Source organism: Chiloscyllium punctatum, chromosome 13, assembly GCF_047496795.1.
Source record: "Chiloscyllium punctatum isolate Juve2018m chromosome 13, sChiPun1.3, whole genome shotgun sequence".
NCBI classification, from domain to species: Eukaryota; Metazoa; Chordata; class Chondrichthyes; order Orectolobiformes; family Hemiscylliidae; genus Chiloscyllium; species Chiloscyllium punctatum.
The window spans coordinates 31,697,682-31,717,148 of NC_092751.1; the positions used below are offsets into that span (position 1 = coordinate 31,697,682).

General features: G+C 45.9%; 11 non-coding genes across 11 annotated transcripts; all 11 read left to right on the top strand.

The window, feature by feature from the left end:
• Positions 1-3,559: 3,559 nt before the first annotated feature.
• trnal-aag (transfer RNA leucine (anticodon AAG)) lies at positions 3,560-3,641 on the top strand. Its single transcript has one exon. It is a non-coding gene; the product is annotated as a tRNA-Leu (tRNA).
• Positions 3,642-4,766: 1,125 nt separating this feature from the next.
• On the top strand, positions 4,767-4,839 carry trnav-uac (transfer RNA valine (anticodon UAC)). The gene has a single exon. It is a non-coding gene; the product is annotated as a tRNA-Val (tRNA).
• A 1,637-nt stretch (positions 4,840-6,476) lies between these two features.
• trnal-uag (transfer RNA leucine (anticodon UAG)) lies at positions 6,477-6,558 on the top strand. The gene has a single exon. It is a non-coding gene; the product is annotated as a tRNA-Leu (tRNA).
• Positions 6,559-7,702: 1,144 nt separating this feature from the next.
• Positions 7,703-7,775, top strand: trnav-uac (transfer RNA valine (anticodon UAC)). Its single transcript has one exon. It is a non-coding gene; the product is annotated as a tRNA-Val (tRNA).
• Positions 7,776-9,412: 1,637 nt separating this feature from the next.
• Positions 9,413-9,494, top strand: trnal-uag (transfer RNA leucine (anticodon UAG)). Its single transcript has one exon. It is a non-coding gene; the product is annotated as a tRNA-Leu (tRNA).
• A 1,140-nt stretch (positions 9,495-10,634) lies between these two features.
• trnav-uac (transfer RNA valine (anticodon UAC)) lies at positions 10,635-10,707 on the top strand. The gene has a single exon. It is a non-coding gene; the product is annotated as a tRNA-Val (tRNA).
• A 1,637-nt stretch (positions 10,708-12,344) lies between these two features.
• Positions 12,345-12,426, top strand: trnal-uag (transfer RNA leucine (anticodon UAG)). The gene has a single exon. It is a non-coding gene; the product is annotated as a tRNA-Leu (tRNA).
• A 1,144-nt stretch (positions 12,427-13,570) lies between these two features.
• On the top strand, positions 13,571-13,643 carry trnav-uac (transfer RNA valine (anticodon UAC)). Its single transcript has one exon. It is a non-coding gene; the product is annotated as a tRNA-Val (tRNA).
• Positions 13,644-15,280: 1,637 nt separating this feature from the next.
• trnal-uag (transfer RNA leucine (anticodon UAG)) lies at positions 15,281-15,362 on the top strand. The gene has a single exon. It is a non-coding gene; the product is annotated as a tRNA-Leu (tRNA).
• Positions 15,363-16,506: 1,144 nt separating this feature from the next.
• trnav-uac (transfer RNA valine (anticodon UAC)) lies at positions 16,507-16,579 on the top strand. Its single transcript has one exon. It is a non-coding gene; the product is annotated as a tRNA-Val (tRNA).
• Positions 16,580-18,216: 1,637 nt separating this feature from the next.
• On the top strand, positions 18,217-18,298 carry trnal-uag (transfer RNA leucine (anticodon UAG)). The gene has a single exon. It is a non-coding gene; the product is annotated as a tRNA-Leu (tRNA).
• Positions 18,299-19,467: the final 1,169 nt, after the last annotated feature.

The following is a 19,467-nucleotide window of genomic DNA, read 5'->3' on the forward strand; positions in this document are numbered from 1 at the left end:
GCACGCGAACAGTGTGGTGGTGGAGGGTATTGTGTGTATGTGTGTGTGTTTCTGTGTATATCAGTTTAATGCCAGGAGACAGAGTGTTGGTGTAGGGTTGTCTGTGCGTGTTTTTTGTGCCAGTCTCTTTAATGGTAGTTGATAAGGTGGTGGTGCAGGGTTGTGTGCGTTTTTCTGTATATATCTGCTTAATAACAGGAGACAGACTGGTGTTCGTGGAGGGTTGTGTGCATGTGTGTTTTTGTTTAATGGCAGGAGACAGGGTGGTGTTGAAGATATGCGTGTATATTTCTATGTACATCTGTTTATTTGCAGGAGACAGGGTGTTGGAGGAGGATGGTGTGTGTGTGTTTCTGTGTATATATGTTTAATTCCAGGAGACAGGGTGGTGGTGGAGGGATTTGTATATGTGTTACTGTATATATCTGTTTATGGGTAGGAGATGGGGTGTCATGGAGGTTTGTGTGCGTGTGTGTGTTTCTGTGTATATCTGTTTAAGGACTGGTGACAGGGTGGTGGTGGAGGGTTGTGTGTGTATTTCTGTATATCTTTGCTAAATCATAGGAGAACAAGGTGGTGTTGGAGGATTGTGTGTGTGTGTGTTTCTGTGTATATTTATTTAAGGGCAGGAGACAGGATGGTGATGGAGGATTGTGTGTGTGTGTGTTTTGTGCATATCTGATTAATGGCAGGAAACAGGGTGGTGATGGAGGATTGTGTGTGTATTTCTGTGTGCACCTGTTTAATAGCAGGAGACAGGGTGTTCGTTGAGGGTTGTGTGCGTGTGTTTCTGCATACATCTATTTAAGGGTTGCAGACAGGGTGGTGGTGGAGGGTAGAGTGCGTGCGTGTTTCCATGTATAACTGTTTAATGACAGGAGACAGTGGTGGAGGAGGAACGTGTTTGTGTTTCTGTGTTTAACTGCTTAATGACAGGAGACAGGGTGGTGCTGGAAATATGTGTGTATGTTTCTGTATGTATCGGTTTAATTGCAGGACACGGTGGTGGAGGAGGCTGGTGTGTGTGTGTGGTTATGCGTAAATCTATGTAATGGCAAGAAACAGTGTGGTAGTGGAGGGTAGAATGTCTGTGTTTCTGTATCTATGTGCTTACTTGCAGGAGACAGGATGGTGGTGGAGGATTGCGTATGTATGAGTGTTTCTGTGTATATCTGTTTAATGGCAGGAGACAGGGTGGTGGCCAAGATTTGTGTGTGTTTGTTTCTGTGTATATCTGTTTAATGGCAGGAGACAGGGAGTTGGTCGACGGTTGTGTGTGTGCATTTCTGTGAATATCCACTCAATGGCAGGAGACAGGGTGGTCGTGGAGGGTTGTGCATGTGTGCGTTTCTGTGTATATCTATTTAATTGCTGAGGACAGGGTGGTGGTGGAGGAATGTGTCTGTGTTTCAGTGCATATCTGTTTAATGACAGGAGACAAGGTGGTGGTAGGGCGATGTATGGGTCTGTGTTTCTGTGTATATCCGTTTAATGGCAGGAGACAGGGTGGTGGTTGAGGGCGTATGTGCGTGTTTCTGTATATGTCTGTTTAATTGCAGCAGACAGGATGGTGGTAGAAGGTGGTGTAAGCATGTTTCTGTGTATATCTGTATAATAGTAGGAGACAGGGTGGTGATGGAAGTTTGTGTGTGTTTGTGTTCCTGTGTATATCTGTTTAATGAAAGGAGACAGGGTGGTGGTGGAGGGTTGCTGTATGTTTCTGTAAATTTCTGTTCAATAGCAGCAGACAGCGTGGTGGTGGAGGATGGTGAGTGTGTGTTTCTGTGTATAACTGTTTAATAGCCGGAGACAGGGTGGTGCTGGAGTTTTGTTTGTGTATTTCTGTACATATCTGTTTAATTACAGGAGACAGGTAGAGGGTTGCATGTGTGTTTCTGTGTATACCTGCTCAATGACAGGAGACAAATTGGGTGTCAAGGATTGTGTATGCGTGTGTGTGTGTTCCTGTGTATATCTGTTTAATGGCAGAAAACAATGTGGTAGTGAAGGGGTTTGTGTGTGTTTCTGTGTATATCTGTTTACTTGCAGGAGACAGTGTGGTGGTGAAGGGTTGTGTGTGTGTGTTTCTGTGTTTGTCTATTTAAAGGCAAGAGACAGGGGGATGGTGTCGAGATGTGTGTGTGTTTCTTTTTATACCTGTTTAATTGCCGGTGAGTGTGTGATAGTGAGCGTGTGTGCGTGTGTTTCTGTGTAGATCTGTGTAACGGCAGGAGACAGTGTGGTCCTGAATGATTGTGTGTGTGTTTCTGTGTATATTTGTTTAATGGCAGAAAACAATGTGGTAGTGAAGGGTTGTGTGTGTATGTGTGTCTGTTATATTTGTTTAATGGCAGGAGACAGGAAGGTGGTTCAGAGATTTGTGTGTGTTTCAGTGTATATCTTTTTATTGTTCGGAGGCAAGGTGTTGGTGCAGGGTCGTGTGTGTATATGTGCTTCTGTGTATATCTGCTTGATAGCGTGAGACAACGTGTCGGTGGAGGCTTGTGTTTTGTGTTTTAGTGTATATCTGATTACTGGCAAGAAACAGGGTTTTGGTGGAGAGTTGTGTGTGTTTCTGTGTATATCGACTTAATGGAAGGAGATAGTGTGATGATGGAGGATTTTGTGTGTGTTTCTACATGTATCTGCTGATTGGCAGGAGACAGGGTAGTAATGGAAGGTTGTGTGCTGGTGTTTCTGTCTACAACAGTTGAATAACAGGAGACTGGTATTGGTGCAGGTTGGTGTGTATGTTTTTCTGCATTTTACGTTAACCGTGCAATTTCCTGCAGAGACGTTCACACCTGGAAACGAGCCACATGGATAATAAATGAGTTGGAAACGTGTTGGAACTGAGTTGAAAGAGTGTCTTTTTTTAACGTTTTCAAGATGTCAATTACGCTGAACAGCAACGAGGTATTGGAAACAGAAAGGTGAAAGGTGGATTGGCTTCAAACTTCAGTGCTGGAAGCCACTGAGCCGCAGGACGGGCGTCGGCAGCTTGTATTCTGTAGTGTAGCGGTCATCACATTCTCCTTACACGCGAAAAGTCCCATATTCGAGACTGGGCCGAAACTGCTTTGTTCTTCAACTGCAGCCTTTGACAGAGACAAGAACAGAGTTTTCTTGCTTGCTTTCCCATCTGCAAACCTGCCTTCGAATTTGCATGAACAAATCTGCTCTCGTAGTGAAATGCAATGCAATTCCATTTACTTACAGCAATGGGTGAAATCATTGAGCAAAGCAAGAATCGAAATTGCAGTAATGTCAAGTAGCTCATGGTAATTTGACCCAATCATAACCGATCGAATATTCTCACGCACTCACAGATACATTTGTAGCTGAATCCAGTCTGAGAAGATAGACTCAGCTTACCAGTGATTTTTGTCTGGATTGATGGGCTATCGTTAACTGCTGAGAAATTGATATTGCAGACGGGCACATCCGAGCAGCTGTGCGAGTCGGAGAGGGATCATGGAACCCTTTTCACGTGAGTTGACATCTGTTGTTATGCAGGAGCACAATTGGAAGTGCAAGAAGATGGGGACACCGGCGTGTTGGTAGTGTGGCCGAGCGGTCTAAGGCGCTGGATTAAGGCTCCAGTCTCGTTAGAGGCGTGGGTTCGAATCCCACCGCTGCCTTTTATGCTGAACAGCTGCTTTAAATGCTGTTTCAATCCCTGCTGCATTTCTGTTCAAAACAGAAGAAAAATGGGTTTGCTTCCCGGGGAATTGACTGCGGTGTGGGAAAGTGCCGAATTTTCCAAAGTGTCTGTGCTGTCATGATCGTGTTCGCCTCCCGCGCGGAAAATCGCCAGCAGCTCTACTGTTGCTTTCTGTTCCAGGCAAGTGGAGCTTTTACTGGAACCGAATGGAGACTGTTATTTCATCGTTGTTGCGAAACAGAGTCCTACGGTGACTCGACTCGTCGTTATTTGGTTTTCTGGCCAATGAGAAAATCGTTCCAATGTATTTCGATGTCATATGTTAGTGAATTTCTCCCACTTCCTTCATTTCCGTCCTGGAGTCATCGGAAGGGAAAGGTAATCTAATCGAGACTGTGATTGGTGAAATTCACTTTTTCTGGCCCATTCTTATTATGTTCTTTCTTTGTCTCTTTGCAGCATTGTCTGGGAAGTGGTGGTGCACTCAGGCTCCAGTATGTTTGAAGGAGTAGTTTGGAATTGCCCTGTTGTTAGTTGAGTGATTACTTTATGGCTCATGCCCCCGAACTGTCTCACATTTAGCATTCATGCATCTCTGTGTCTGAAAATGCATTTGGTTTTCCAGTTTTGTTTGTGTTCCGTGTTAAATGCTTTCTGTTTTGCGATTCGCTCAATACATTACGAATTAACAGGGTTTCTGAGGTAACTTCCAGCTGCAAAAATCCTCAACTGAGAATCTAGGAAACTTTCACGAAGTATGGTCAGTCGGAGCAAAAATAAGGAAGTCGTTCGTTCCTGCAGTGTTTCACAATGCTACCTTTCCCGTGAGCAGTCGAACAGACTAAATGATTTTGCCACAGACTGCGACGGTAAGCTCCGCAAAAACGTAATTCTTTAAAGCAGGTGTAAGCAACACAACGTTATTGGGGGACACCGCGTGGAAACAGATACTTCGGTGTATCTCGTCCATGCTCACCACATAGCCAAAATTAAACAAGTCCCATTAAACAACGAGCTCATGGAAACAGAAAGGTGAAAGGTAGAATGGCTTCAACTTTCAGTGCTGGACGCCACTGAGCTGCAGCGAGGCTGACGGAGGCTTGTTTCTGTAGTGTAGTGGTCATCACGTTCGCCTTACACGCGAAAAGTCCCCAGTTCGAAACTGGGCAGAAACTGCTTTGCTCTTCAACTGCAGCCTTTGACGTAGAAAAGAACGGTGCTTTCTTGCTTGCTTTCCCATGTGCAAACCTGCATTCGAGTTTGCTTGAATCAATCTTCTCTCGGAGTGCAATGCAATGCAATTCCGTTTACTTACAGTGCAAAGCATTGTAAAGTTTTTCTCCAAGCTGGTTCTGATCATATGCCATTCTGTTTGAGAGTGTAGTTACCCCCTTCTGATCCTTCCACGAAAAGCATTACCGCATTCGCATTCCTTGCGCAGGCGGCCCGGTTCAAAGACAGGGAAGAAGCTGATGCGCTGGTGTCACAGCGCACCACGGATTCCTCAACTAGTCTGTCTGTCAAATGTATCCCAAAGTCGTCTCTGAAAGACCTCATTTGGAAGGTGTCTGTCGTTATTCAACGTGCGAGAATTGGCACCAGAGGTCCTGAATCATGTTTTGGAGCAGTTCGCACGTTAGTGGCTCATTCAATCAGCAACAGCAATGAAAGAAATTACACTCTCAGAGGAACCTCTGGACCTGCGCTTTCATAGCGTCGCTAGTATTAAGGTGCGCCCCGAGATCTAAGCCACGTTGGAACTGAAACGGAGGAATCGGCAGAGAGGCTACAGAATGACGTCGCATCCATTTGGTTTTCTTTAAATCACTGACGAGCAGGAAAATGTAAACGGGGAGGGCGAGTGGGGAAGTGAGGCAGTTGCAGCTCTGGAGAAAGTCCTTCTTTGTGATTCACTCAGCAACCAGAGACGTGAAGGTGACTCAGGCGTGAGAGCTCTTCACATCGTGAACAAAAAGCAATCAAGGGCAGTTAGCACCTCTTCCGGAGTGGGGGTGGGGTGAGGTAATTACCTTTTGACTTCTGTGACTATGTTCAGAAACTGCCTTTTGGATTGAGGTGAACAGAAACTGCATTTCTAAAAAGCACCATGGAATTTGTTAAACTTTATTGAGTCGCTTTTTCTCATCGATTCCCACACAGGTTTCCAACTCAGTTGGTATCCATGAGGCTCATGTCCAGGTGTGATAATCTCTGCAGCAAATTGCACGGTTAAGGTAAAAGGCAAGGAAAGTGGCATCTCGAACCGGGCCCGAGGTCAGAGCATCCTGTCACTGTAATCAGTCGTTCTCGGATTGTAATGCTACCTCCGGTTTTAGGGTGGAACATTCTTTGTGAACCTTATTCTGCAAAACAGACACAGTGACTGAAACTATGCTGCACGGTATGATTTGGGACACGGCCTGCTCAGCTTTGTGCATTTTCCCTGTGGTCCGGTGTGTTTCATGTTCCGAGCAATGGGTGAAATCATTCAGCAAAGCAAGAATCGATATTGCAGTAATGTCAAGTAGCTCATGGTAATTTGACCCAATCATAACCGATCGAATATTCTCACGCACTCACAGATACATTTGTAGCTGAATCCAGTCTGAGAAGATAGACTCAGCTTACCAGTGATTTTTGTCTGGATTGATGGGCTATCGTTAACTGCTGAGAAATTGATATTGTAGACGGGCACATCCGAGCAGCTGTGCGAGTCGGAGAGGGATCATGGAACCCTTTTCACGTGAGTTGACATCTGTTGTTATGCAGGAGCACAATTGGAAGTGCAAGAAGATGGGGACATGGGCGTGTTGGTAGTGTGGCCGAGCGGTCTAAGGCGCTGGATTTAGGCTCCAGTCTCGATAGAGGCGTTGGTTCGAATCCCACCGCTGCCTTTTATGCTGAACAGCTCCAACGGCACAGCTGCTTTAAATGCTGTTTCAATCCCTGCTGCATTTCTGTTCAAAACAGAAGAAAAATGGGTTTGCTTCCCGGGGAATTGACTGCGGTGTGGGAAAGTGCCGAATTTTCCAAAGTGTCTGTGCTGTCATGATCGTGTTCGCCTCCCGCGCGGAAAATCGCCAGCAGCTCTACTGTTGCTTTCTGTTCCAGGCAAGTGGAGCTTTCACTGGAACCGAATGGAGACTGTTATTTCATCGTTGTTGCGAAACAGAGTCCTACGGTGACTCGACTCGGCTCGTCGTTATTTGGTTTTCTGGCCAATGAGAAAATCGTTCCAATGTATTTCGATGTCATATGTTAGTGAATTTCTCCCACTTCCTTCATTTCCGTCCTGGAGTCATCGGAAGGGAAAGGTAATCTAATCGAGACTGTGATTGGTGAAATTCACTTTTTCTGGCCCATTCTTATTATGTTCTTTCTTTGTCTCTTTGCAGCATTGTCTGGGAAGTGGTGGTGCACTCAGGCTCCAGTATGTTTGAAGGAGTAGTTTGGAATTGCCCTGTTGTTAGTTGAGTGATTACTTTATGGCTCATGCCCCCGAACTGTCTCACATTTAGCATTCATGCATCTCTGTGTCTGAAAATGCATTTGGTTTTCCAGTTTTGTTTGTGTTCCGTGTTAAATGCTTTCTGTTTTGCGATTCGCTCAATACATTACGAATTAACAGGGTTTCTGAGGTAACTTCCAGCTGCAAAAATCCTCAACTGAGAATCTAGGAAACTTTCACGGAGTATGGTCAGTCGGAGCAAAAATAAGGAAGTCGTTCGTTCCTGCAGTGTTTCACAATGCTACCTTTCCCGTGAGCAGTCGAACAGACTAAATGATTTTGCCACAGACTGCGACGGTAAGCTCCGCAAAAACGTAATTCTTTAAAGCAGGTGTAAGCAACACAACGTTATTGGGGGACACCGCGTGGAAACAGATACTTCGGTGTATCTCGTCCATGCTCACCACATAGCCAAAATTAAACAAGTCCCATTAAACAACGAGCTCATGGAAACAGAAAGGTGAAAGGTAGAATGGCTTCAACTTTCAGTGCTGGATGCCACTGAGCTGCAGCGAGGCTGACGGTGGCTTGTTTCTGTAGTGTAGTGGTCATCACGTTCGCCTTACACGCGAAAAGTCCCCAGTTCGAAACTGGGCAGAAACTGCTTTGCTCTTCAACTGCAGCCTTTGACGTAGAAAAGAACGGTGCTTTCTTGCTTGCTTTCCCATGTGCAAACCTGCATTCGAGTTTGCTTGAATCAATCTTCTCTCGGAGTGCAATGCAATGCAATTCCGTTTACTTACAGTGCAAAGCATTGTAAAGTTTTTCTCCAAGCTGGTTCTGATCATATGCCATTCTGTTTGAGAGTGTAGTTACCCCCTTCTGATCCTTCCACGAAAAGCATTACCGCATTCGCATTCCTTGCGCAGGCGGCCCGGTTCAAAGACAGGGAAGAAGCTGATGCGCTGGTGTCACAGCGCACCACGGATTCCTCAACTAGTCTGTCTGTCAAATGTATCCCAAAGTCGTCTCTGAAAGACCTCATTTGGAAGGTGTCTGTCGTTATTCAACGTGCGAGAATTGGCACCAGAGGTCCTGAATCATGTTTTGGAGCAGTTCGCACGTTAGTGGCTCATTCAATCAGCAACAGCAATGAAAGAAATTACACTCTCAGAGGAACCTCTGGACCTGCGCTTTCATAGCGTCGCTAGTATTAAGGTGCGCCCCGAGATCTAAGCCACGTTGGAACTGAAACGGAGGAATCGGCAGAGAGGCTACAGAATGACGTCGCATCCATTTGGTTTTCTTTAAATCACTGACGAGCAGGAAAATGTAAACGGGGAGGGCGAGTGGGGAAGTGAGGCAGTTGCAGCTCTGGAGAAAGTCCTTCTTTGTGATTCACTCAGCAACCAGAGACGTGAAGGTGACTCAGGCGTGAGAGCTCTTCACATCGTGAACAAAAAGCAATCAAGGGCAGTTAGCACCTCTTCCGGAGTGGGGGTGGGGTGAGGTAATTACCTTTTGACTTCTGTGACTATGTTCAGAAACTGCCTTTTGGATTGAGGTGAACAGAAACTGCATTTCTAAAAAGCACCATGGAATTTGTTAAACTTTATTGAGTCGCTTTTTCTCATCGATTCCCACACAGGTTTCCAACTCAGTTGGTATCCATGAGGCTCATGTCCAGGTGTGATAATCTCTGCAGCAAATTGCACGGTTAAGGTAAAAGGCAAGGAAAGTGGCATCTCGAACCGGGCCCGAGGTCAGAGCATCCTGTCACTGTAATCAGTCGTTCTCGGATTGTAATGCTACCTCCGGTTTTAGGGTGGAACATTCTTTGTGAACCTTATTCTGCAAAACAGACACAGTGACTGAAACTATGCTGCACGGTATGATTTGGGACACGGCCTGCTCAGCTTTGTGCATTTTCCCTGTGGTCCGGTGTGTTTCATGTTCCGAGCAATGGGTGAAATCATTCAGCAAAGCAAGAATCGATATTGCAGTAATGTCAAGTAGCTCATGGTAATTTGACCCAATCATAACCGATCGAATATTCTCACGCACTCACAGATACATTTGTAGCTGAATCCAGTCTGAGAAGATAGACTCAGCTTACCAGTGATTTTTGTCTGGATTGATGGGCTATCGTTAACTGCTGAGAAATTGATATTGTAGACGGGCACATCCGAGCAGCTGTGCGAGTCGGAGAGGGATCATGGAACCCTTTTCACGTGAGTTGACATCTGTTGTTATGCAGGAGCACAATTGGAAGTGCAAGAAGATGGGGACATGGGCGTGTTGGTAGTGTGGCCGAGCGGTCTAAGGCGCTGGATTTAGGCTCCAGTCTCGATAGAGGCGTTGGTTCGAATCCCACCGCTGCCTTTTATGCTGAACAGCTCCAACGGCACAGCTGCTTTAAATGCTGTTTCAATCCCTGCTGCATTTCTGTTCAAAACAGAAGAAAAATGGGTTTGCTTCCCGGGGAATTGACTGCGGTGTGGGAAAGTGCCGAATTTTCCAAAGTGTCTGTGCTGTCATGATCGTGTTCGCCTCCCGCGCGGAAAATCGCCAGCAGCTCCACTGTTGCTTTCTGTTCCAGGCAAGTGGAGCTTTTTACTGGAACCGAATGGAGACTGTTATTTCATCGTTGTTGCGAAACAGAGTCCTACGGTGACTCGACTCGTCGTTATTTGGTTTTCTGGCCAATGAGAAAATCGTTCCAATGTATTTCGATGTCATATGTTAGTGAATTTCTCCCACTTCCTTCATTTCCGTCCTGGAGTCATCGGAAGGGAAAGGTAATCTAATCGAGACTGTGATTGGTGAAATTCACTTTTTCTGGCCCATTCTTATTATGTTCTTTCTTTGTCTCTTTGCAGCATTGTCTGGGAAGTGGTGGTGCACTCAGGCTCCAGTATGTTTGAAGGAGTAGTTTGGAATTGCCCTGTTGTTAGTTGAGTGATTACTTTATGGCTCATGCCCCCGAACTGTCTCACATTTAGCATTCATGCATCTCTGTGTCTGAAAATGCATTTGGTTTTCCAGTTTTGTTTGTGTTCCGTGTTAAATGCTTTCTGTTTTGCGATTCGCTCAATACATTACGAATTAACAGGGTTTCTGAGGTAACTTCCAGCTGCAAAAATCCTCAACTGAGAATCTAGGAAACTTTCACGGAGTATGGTCAGTCGGAGCAAAAATAAGGAAGTCGTTCGTTCCTGCAGTGTTTCACAATGCTACCTTTCCCGTGAGCAGTCGAACAGACTAAATGATTTTGCCACAGACTGCGACGGTAAGCTCCGCAAAAACGTAATTCTTTAAAGCAGGTGTAAGCAACACAACGTTATTGGGGGATACCGCGTGGAAACAGATACTTCGGTGTATCTCGTCCATGCTCACCACATAGCCAAAATTAAACAAGTCCCATTAAACAACGAGCTCATGGAAACAGAAAGGTGAAAGGTAGAATGGCTTCAACTTTCAGTGCTGGATGCCACTGAGCTGCAGCGAGGCTGACGGAGGCTTGTTTCTGTAGTGTAGTGGTCATCACGTTCGCCTTACACGCGAAAAGTCCCCAGTTCGAAACTGGGCAGAAACTGCTTTGCTCTTCAACTGCAGCCTTTGACGTAGAAAAGAACGGTGCTTTCTTGCTTGCTTTCCCATGTGCAAACCTGCATTCGAGTTTGCTTGAATCAATCTTCTCTCGGAGTGCAATGCAATGCAATTCCGTTTACTTACAGTGCAAAGCATTGTAAAGTTTTTCTCCAAGCTGGTTCTGATCATATGCCATTCTGTTTGAGAGTGTAGTTACCCCCTTCTGATCCTTCCACGAAAAGCATTACCGCATTCGCATTCCTTGCGCAGGCGGCCCGGTTCAAAGACAGGGAAGAAGCTGATGCGCTGGTGTCACAGCGCACCACGGATTCCTCAACTAGTCTGTCTGTCAAATGTATCCCAAAGTCGTCTCTGAAAGACCTCATTTGGAAGGTGTCTGTCGTTATTCAACGTGCGAGAATTGGCACCAGAGGTCCTGAATCATGTTTTGGAGCAGTTCGCACGTTAGTGGCTCATTCAATCAGCAACAGCAATGAAAGAAATTACACTCTCAGAGGAACCTCTGGACCTGCGCTTTCATAGCGTCGCTAGTATTAAGGTGCGCCCCGAGATCTAAGCCACGTTGGAACTGAAACGGAGGAATCAGCAGAGAGGCTACAGAATGACGTCGCATCCATTTGGTTTTCTTTAAATCACTGACGAGCAGGAAAATGTAAACGGGGAGGGCGAGTGGGGAAGTGAGGCAGTTGCAGCTCTGGAGAAAGTCCTTCTTTGTGATTCACTCAGCAACCAGAGACGTGAAGGTGACTCAGGCGTGAGAGCTCTTCACATCGTGAACAAAAAGCAATCAAGGGCAGTTAGCACCTCTTCCGGAGTGGGGGTGGGGTGAGGTAATTACCTTTTGACTTCTGTGACTATGTTCAGAAACTGCCTTTTGGATTGAGGTGAACAGAAACTGCATTTCTAAAAAGCACCATGGAATTTGTTAAACTTTATTGAGTCGCTTTTTCTCATCGATTCCCACACAGGTTTCCAACTCAGTTGGTATCCATGAGGCTCATGTCCAGGTGTGATAATCTCTGCAGCAAATTGCACGGTTAAGGTAAAAGGCAAGGAAAGTGGCATCTCGAACCGGGCCCGAGGTCAGAGCATCCTGTCACTGTAATCAGTCGTTCTCGGATTGTAATGCTACCTCCGGTTTTAGGGTGGAACATTCTTTGTGAACCTTATTCTGCAAAACAGACACAGTGACTGAAACTATGCTGCACGGTATGATTTGGGACACGGCCTGCTCAGCTTTGTGCATTTTCCCTGTGGTCCGGTGTGTTTCATGTTCCGAGCAATGGGTGAAATCATTCAGCAAAGCAAGAATCGATATTGCAGTAATGTCAAGTAGCTCATGGTAATTTGACCCAATCATAACCGATCGAATATTCTCACGCACTCACAGATACATTTGTAGCTGAATCCAGTCTGAGAAGATAGACTCAGCTTACCAGTGATTTTTGTCTGGATTGATGGGCTATCGTTAACTGCTGAGAAATTGATATTGTAGACGGGCACATCCGAGCAGCTGTGCGAGTCGGAGAGGGATCATGGAACCCTTTTCACGTGAGTTGACATCTGTTGTTATGCAGGAGCACAATTGGAAGTGCAAGAAGATGGGGACATGGGCGTGTTGGTAGTGTGGCCGAGCGGTCTAAGGCGCTGGATTTAGGCTCCAGTCTCGATAGAGGCGTTGGTTCGAATCCCACCGCTGCCTTTTATGCTGAACAGCTCCAACGGCACAGCTGCTTTAAATGCTGTTTCAATCCCTGCTGCATTTCTGTTCAAAACAGAAGAAAAATGGGTTTGCTTCCCGGGGAATTGACTGCGGTGTGGGAAAGTGCCGAATTTTCCAAAGTGTCTGTGCTGTCATGATCGTGTTCGCCTCCCGCGCGGAAAATCGCCAGCAGCTCTACTGTTGCTTTCTGTTCCAGGCAAGTGGAGCTTTTACTGGAACCGAATGGAGACTGTTATTTCATCGTTGTTGCGAAACAGAGTCCTACGGTGACTCGACTCGGCTCGTCGTTATTTGGTTTTCTGGCCAATGAGAAAATCGTTCCAATGTATTTCGATGTCATATGTTAGTGAATTTCTCCCACTTCCTTCATTTCCGTCCTGGAGTCATCGGAAGGGAAAGGTAATCTAATCGAGACTGTGATTGGTGAAATTCACTTTTTCTGGCCCATTCTTATTATGTTCTTTCTTTGTCTCTTTGCAGCATTGTCTGGGAAGTGGTGGTGCACTCAGGCTCCAGTATGTTTGAAGGAGTAGTTTGGAATTGCCCTGTTGTTAGTTGAGTGATTACTTTATGGCTCATGCCCCCGAACTGTCTCACATTTAGCATTCATGCATCTCTGTGTCTGAAAATGCATTTGGTTTTCCAGTTTTGTTTGTGTTCCGTGTTAAATGCTTTCTGTTTTGCGATTCGCTCAATACATTACGAATTAACAGGGTTTCTGAGGTAACTTCCAGCTGCAAAAATCCTCAACTGAGAATCTAGGAAACTTTCACGGAGTATGGTCAGTCGGAGCAAAAATAAGGAAGTCGTTCGTTCCTGCAGTGTTTCACAATGCTACCTTTCCCGTGAGCAGTCGAACAGACTAAATGATTTTGCCACAGACTGCGACGGTAAGCTCCGCAAAAACGTAATTCTTTAAAGCAGGTGTAAGCAACACAACGTTATTGGGGGACACCGCGTGGAAACAGATACTTCGGTGTATCTCGTCCATGCTCACCACATAGCCAAAATTAAACAAGTCCCATTAAACAACGAGCTCATGGAAACAGAAAGGTGAAAGGTAGAATGGCTTCAACTTTCAGTGCTGGATGCCACTGAGCTGCAGCGAGGCTGACGGGGGCTTGTTTCTGTAGTGTAGTGGTCATCACGTTCGCCTTACACGCGAAAAGTCCCCAGTTCGAAACTGGGCAGAAACTGCTTTGCTCTTCAACTGCAGCCTTTGACGTAGAAAAGAACGGTGCTTTCTTGCTTGCTTTCCCATGTGCAAACCTGCATTCGAGTTTGCTTGAATCAATCTTCTCTCGGAGTGCAATGCAATGCAATTCCGTTTACTTACAGTGCAAAGCATTGTAAAGTTTTTCTCCAAGCTGGTTCTGATCATATGCCATTCTGTTTGAGAGTGTAGTTACCCCCTTCTGATCCTTCCACGAAAAGCATTACCGCATTCGCATTCCTTGCGCAGGCGGCCCGGTTCAAAGACAGGGAAGAAGCTGATGCGCTGGTGTCACAGCGCACCACGGATTCCTCAACTAGTCTGTCTGTCAAATGTATCCCAAAGTCGTCTCTGAAAGACCTCATTTGGAAGGTGTCTGTCGTTATTCAACGTGCGAGAATTGGCACCAGAGGTCCTGAATCATGTTTTGGAGCAGTTCGCACGTTAGTGGCTCATTCAATCAGCAACAGCAATGAAAGAAATTACACTCTCAGAGGAACCTCTGGACCTGCGCTTTCATAGCGTCGCTAGTATTAAGGTGCGCCCCGAGATCTAAGCCACGTTGGAACTGAAACGGAGGAATCGGCAGAGAGGCTACAGAATGACGTCGCATCCATTTGGTTTTCTTTAAATCACTGACGAGCAGGAAAATGTAAACGGGGAGGGCGAGTGGGGAAGTGAGGCAGTTGCAGCTCTGGAGAAAGTCCTTCTTTGTGATTCACTCAGCAACCAGAGACGTGAAGGTGACTCAGGCGTGAGAGCTCTTCACATCGTGAACAAAAAGCAATCAAGGGCAGTTAGCACCTCTTCCGGAGTGGGGGTGGGGTGAGGTAATTACCTTTTGACTTCTGTGACTATGTTCAGAAACTGCCTTTTGGATTGAGGTGAACAGAAACTGCATTTCTAAAAAGCACCATGGAATTTGTTAAACTTTATTGAGTCGCTTTTTCTCATCGATTCCCACACAGGTTTCCAACTCAGTTGGTATCCATGAGGCTCATGTCCAGGTGTGATAATCTCTGCAGCAAATTGCACGGTTAAGGTAAAAGGCAAGGAAAGTGGCATCTCGAACCGGGCCCGAGGTCAGAGCATCCTGTCACTGTAATCAGTCGTTCTCGGATTGTAATGCTACCTCCGGTTTTAGGGTGGAACATTCTTTGTGAACCTTATTCTGCAAAACAGACACAGTGACTGAAACTATGCTGCACGGTATGATTTGGGACACGGCCTGCTCAGCTTTGTGCATTTTCCCTGTGGTCCGGTGTGTTTCATGTTCCGAGCAATGGGTGAAATCATTCAGCAAAGCAAGAATCGATATTGCAGTAATGTCAAGTAGCTCATGGTAATTTGACCCAATCATAACCGATCGAATATTCTCACGCACTCACAGATACATTTGTAGCTGAATCCAGTCTGAGAAGATAGACTCAGCTTACCAGTGATTTTTGTCTGGATTGATGGGCTATCGTTAACTGCTGAGAAATTGATATTGTAGACGGGCACATCCGAGCAGCTGTGCGAGTCGGAGAGGGATCATGGAACCCTTTTCACGTGAGTTGACATCTGTTGTTATGCAGGAGCACAATTGGAAGTGCAAGAAGATGGGGACATGGGCGTGTTGGTAGTGTGGCCGAGCGGTCTAAGGCGCTGGATTTAGGCTCCAGTCTCGATAGAGGCGTTGGTTCGAATCCCACCGCTGCCTTTTATGCTGAACAGCTCCAACGGCACAGCTGCTTTAAATGCTGTTTCAATCCCTGCTGCATTTCTGTTCAAAACAGAAGAAAAATGGGTTTGCTTCCCGGGGAATTGACTGCGGTGTGGGAAAGTGCCGAATTTTCCAAAGTGTCTGTGCTGTCATGATCGTGTTCGCCTCCCGCGCGGAAAATCGCCAGCAGCTCTACTGTTGCTTTCTGTTCCAGGCAAGTGGAGCTTTCACTGGAACCGAATGGAGACTGTTATTTCATCGTTGTTGCGAAACAGAGTCCTACGGTGACTCGACTCGGCTCGTCGTTATTTGGTTTTCTGGCCAATGAGAAAATCGTTCCAATGTATTTCGATGTCATATGTTAGTGAATTTCTCCCACTTCCTTCATTTCCGTCCTGGAGTCATCGGAAGGGAAAGGTAATCTAATCGAGACTGTGATTGGTGAAATTCACTTTTTCTGGCCCATTCTTATTATGTTCTTTCTTTGTCTCTTTGCAGCATTGTCTGGGAAGTGGTGGTGCACTCAGGCTCCAGTATGTTTGAAGGAGTAGTTTGGAATTGCCCTGTTGTTAGTTGAGTGATTACTTTATGGCTCATGCCCCCGAACTGTCTCACATTTAGCATTCATGCATCTCTGTGTCTGAAAATGCATTTGGTTTTCCAGTTTTGTTTGTGTTCCGTGTTAAATGCTTTCTGTTTTGCGATTCGCTCAATACATTACGAATTAACAGGGTTTCTGAGGTAACTTCCAGCTGCAAAAATCCTCAACTGAGAATCTAGGAAACTTTCACGGAGTATGGTCAGTCGGAGCAAAAATAAGGAAGTCGTTCGTTCCTGCAGTGTTTCACAATGCTACCTTTCCCGTGAGCAGTCGAACAGACTAAATGATTTTGCCACAGACTGCGACGGTAAGCTCCGCAAAAACGTAATTCTTTAAAGCAGGTGTAAGCAACACAACGTTATTGGGGGACACCGCGTGGAAACAGATACTTCGGTGTATCTCGTCCATGCTCACCACATAGCCAAAATTAAACAAGTCCCATTAAACAACGAGCTCATGGAAACAGAAAGGTGAAAGGTAGAATGGCTTCAACTTTCAGTGCTGGATGCCACTGAGCTGCAGCGAGGCTGACGGTGGCTTGTTTCTGTAGTGTAGTGGTCATCACGTTCGCCTTACACGCGAAAAGTCCCCAGTTCGAAACTGGGCAGAAACTGCTTTGCTCTTCAACTGCAGCCTTTGACGTAGAAAAGAACGGTGCTTTCTTGCTTGCTTTCCCATGTGCAAACCTGCATTCGAGTTTGCTTGAATCAATCTTCTCTCGGAGTGCAATGCAATGCAATTCCGTTTACTTACAGTGCAAAGCATTGTAAAGTTTTTCTCCAAGCTGGTTCTGATCATATGCCATTCTGTTTGAGAGTGTAGTTACCCCCTTCTGATCCTTCCACGAAAAGCATTACCGCATTCGCATTCCTTGCGCAGGCGGCCCGGTTCAAAGACAGGGAAGAAGCTGATGCGCTGGTGTCACAGCGCACCACGGATTCCTCAACTAGTCTGTCTGTCAAATGTATCCCAAAGTCGTCTCTGAAAGACCTCATTTGGAAGGTGTCTGTCGTTATTCAACGTGCGAGAATTGGCACCAGAGGTCCTGAATCATGTTTTGGAGCAGTTCGCACGTTAGTGGCTCATTCAATCAGCAACAGCAATGAAAGAAATTACACTCTCAGAGGAACCTCTGGACCTGCGCTTTCATAGCGTCGCTAGTATTAAGGTGCGCCCCGAGATCTAAGCCACGTTGGAACTGAAACGGAGGAATCGGCAGAGAGGCTACAGAATGACGTCGCATCCATTTGGTTTTCTTTAAATCACTGACGAGCAGGAAAATGTAAACGGGGAGGGCGAGTGGGGAAGTGAGGCAGTTGCAGCTCTGGAGAAAGTCCTTCTTTGTGATTCACTCAGCAACCAGAGACGTGAAGGTGACTCAGGCGTGAGAGCTCTTCACATCGTGAACAAAAAGCAATCAAGGGCAGTTAGCACCTCTTCCGGAGTGGGGGTGGGGTGAGGTAATTACCTTTTGACTTCTGTGACTATGTTCAGAAACTGCCTTTTGGATTGAGGTGAACAGAAACTGCATTTCTAAAAAGCACCATGGAATTTGTTAAACTTTATTGAGTCGCTTTTTCTCATCGATTCCCACACAGGTTTCCAACTCAGTTGGTATCCATGAGGCTCATGTCCAGGTGTGATAATCTCTGCAGCAAATTGCACGGTTAAGGTAAAAGGCAAGGAAAGTGGCATCTCGAACCGGGCCCGAGGTCAGAGCATCCTGTCACTGTAATCAGTCGTTCTCGGATTGTAATGCTACCTCCGGTTTTAGGGTGGAACATTCTTTGTGAACCTTATTCTGCAAAACAGACACAGTGACTGAAACTATGCTGCACGGTATGATTTGGGACACGGCCTGCTCAGCTTTGTGCATTTTCCCTGTGGTCCGGTGTGTTTCATGTTCCGAGCAATGGGTGAAATCATTCAGCAAAGCAAGAATCGATATTGCAGTAATGTCAAGTAGCTCATGGTAATTTGACCCAATCATAACCGATCGAATATTCTCACGCACTCACAGATACATTTGTAGCTGAATCCAGTCTGAGAAGATAGACTCAGCTTACCAGTGATTTTTGTCTGGATTGATGGGCTATCGTTAACTGCTGAGAAATTGATATTGTAGACGGGCACATCCGAGCAGCTGTGCGAGTCGGAGAGGGATCATGGAACCCTTTTCACGTGAGTTGACATCTGTTGTTATGCAGGAGCACAATTGGAAGTGCAAGAAGATGGGGACATGGGCGTGTTGGTAGTGTGGCCGAGCGGTCTAAGGCGCTGGATTTAGGCTCCAGTCTCGATAGAGGCGTTGGTTCGAATCCCACCGCTGCCTTTTATGCTGAACAGCTCCAACGGCACAGCTGCTTTAAATGCTGTTTCAATCCCTGCTGCATTTCTGTTCAAAACAGAAGAAAAATGGGTTTGCTTCCCGGGGAATTGACTGCGGTGTGGGAAAGTGCCGAATTTTCCAAAGTGTCTGTGCTGTCATGATCGTGTTCGCCTCCCGCGCGGAAAATCGCCAGCAGCTCTACTGTTGCTTTCTGTTCCAGGCAAGTGGAGCTTTCACTGGAACCGAATGGAGACTGTTATTTCATCGTTGTTGCGAAACAGAGTCCTACGGTGACTCGACTCGGCTCGTCGTTATTTGGTTTTCTGGCCAATGAGAAAATCGTTCCAATGTATTTCGATGTCATATGTTAGTGAATTTCTCCCACTTCCTTCATTTCCGTCCTGGAGTCATCGGAAGGGAAAGGTAATCTAATCGAGACTGTGATTGGTGAAATTCACTTTTTCTGGCCCATTCTTATTATGTTCTTTCTTTGTCTCTTTGCAGCATTGTCTGGGAAGTGGTGGTGCACTCAGGCTCCAGTATGTTTGAAGGAGTAGTTTGGAATTGCCCTGTTGTTAGTTGAGTGATTACTTTATGGCTCATGCCCCCGAACTGTCTCACATTTAACATTCATGCATCTCTGTGTCTGAAAATGCATTTGGTTTTCCAGTTTTGTTTGTGTTCCGTGTTAAATGCTTTCTGTTTTAAGATTCGCTCAATACATTACGAATGAACAGTGTTTCTGAGGTAACTTCCAGCTGCAAAAATCCTCAACTGAGAATCTAGGAAACTTTCACGGAGTATGGTCAGTCGGAGCAAAAATAAGGATGTCGTTCGTTCCTGCAGTGTTTCACAATGCTACCTTTCCCGTGAGCAGTCGAACAGACTAAATGATTTTGCCACAGACTGCGACGGTAAGCTCCGCAAAAACGTAATTCTTTAAAGCAGGTGTAAGCAACACAACGTTATTGGGGGACACCGCGTGGAAACAGATACTTCGGTGTATCTCGTCCATGCTCACCACATAGCCAAAATTAAACAAGTCCCATTAAACAACGAGCTCATGGAAACAGAAAGGTGAAAGGTAGAATGGCTTCAACTTTCAGTGCTGGATGCCACTGAGCTGCAGCGAGGCTGCTCGAGGCTTGTTTCTGTAGTGTAGTGGTCATCAC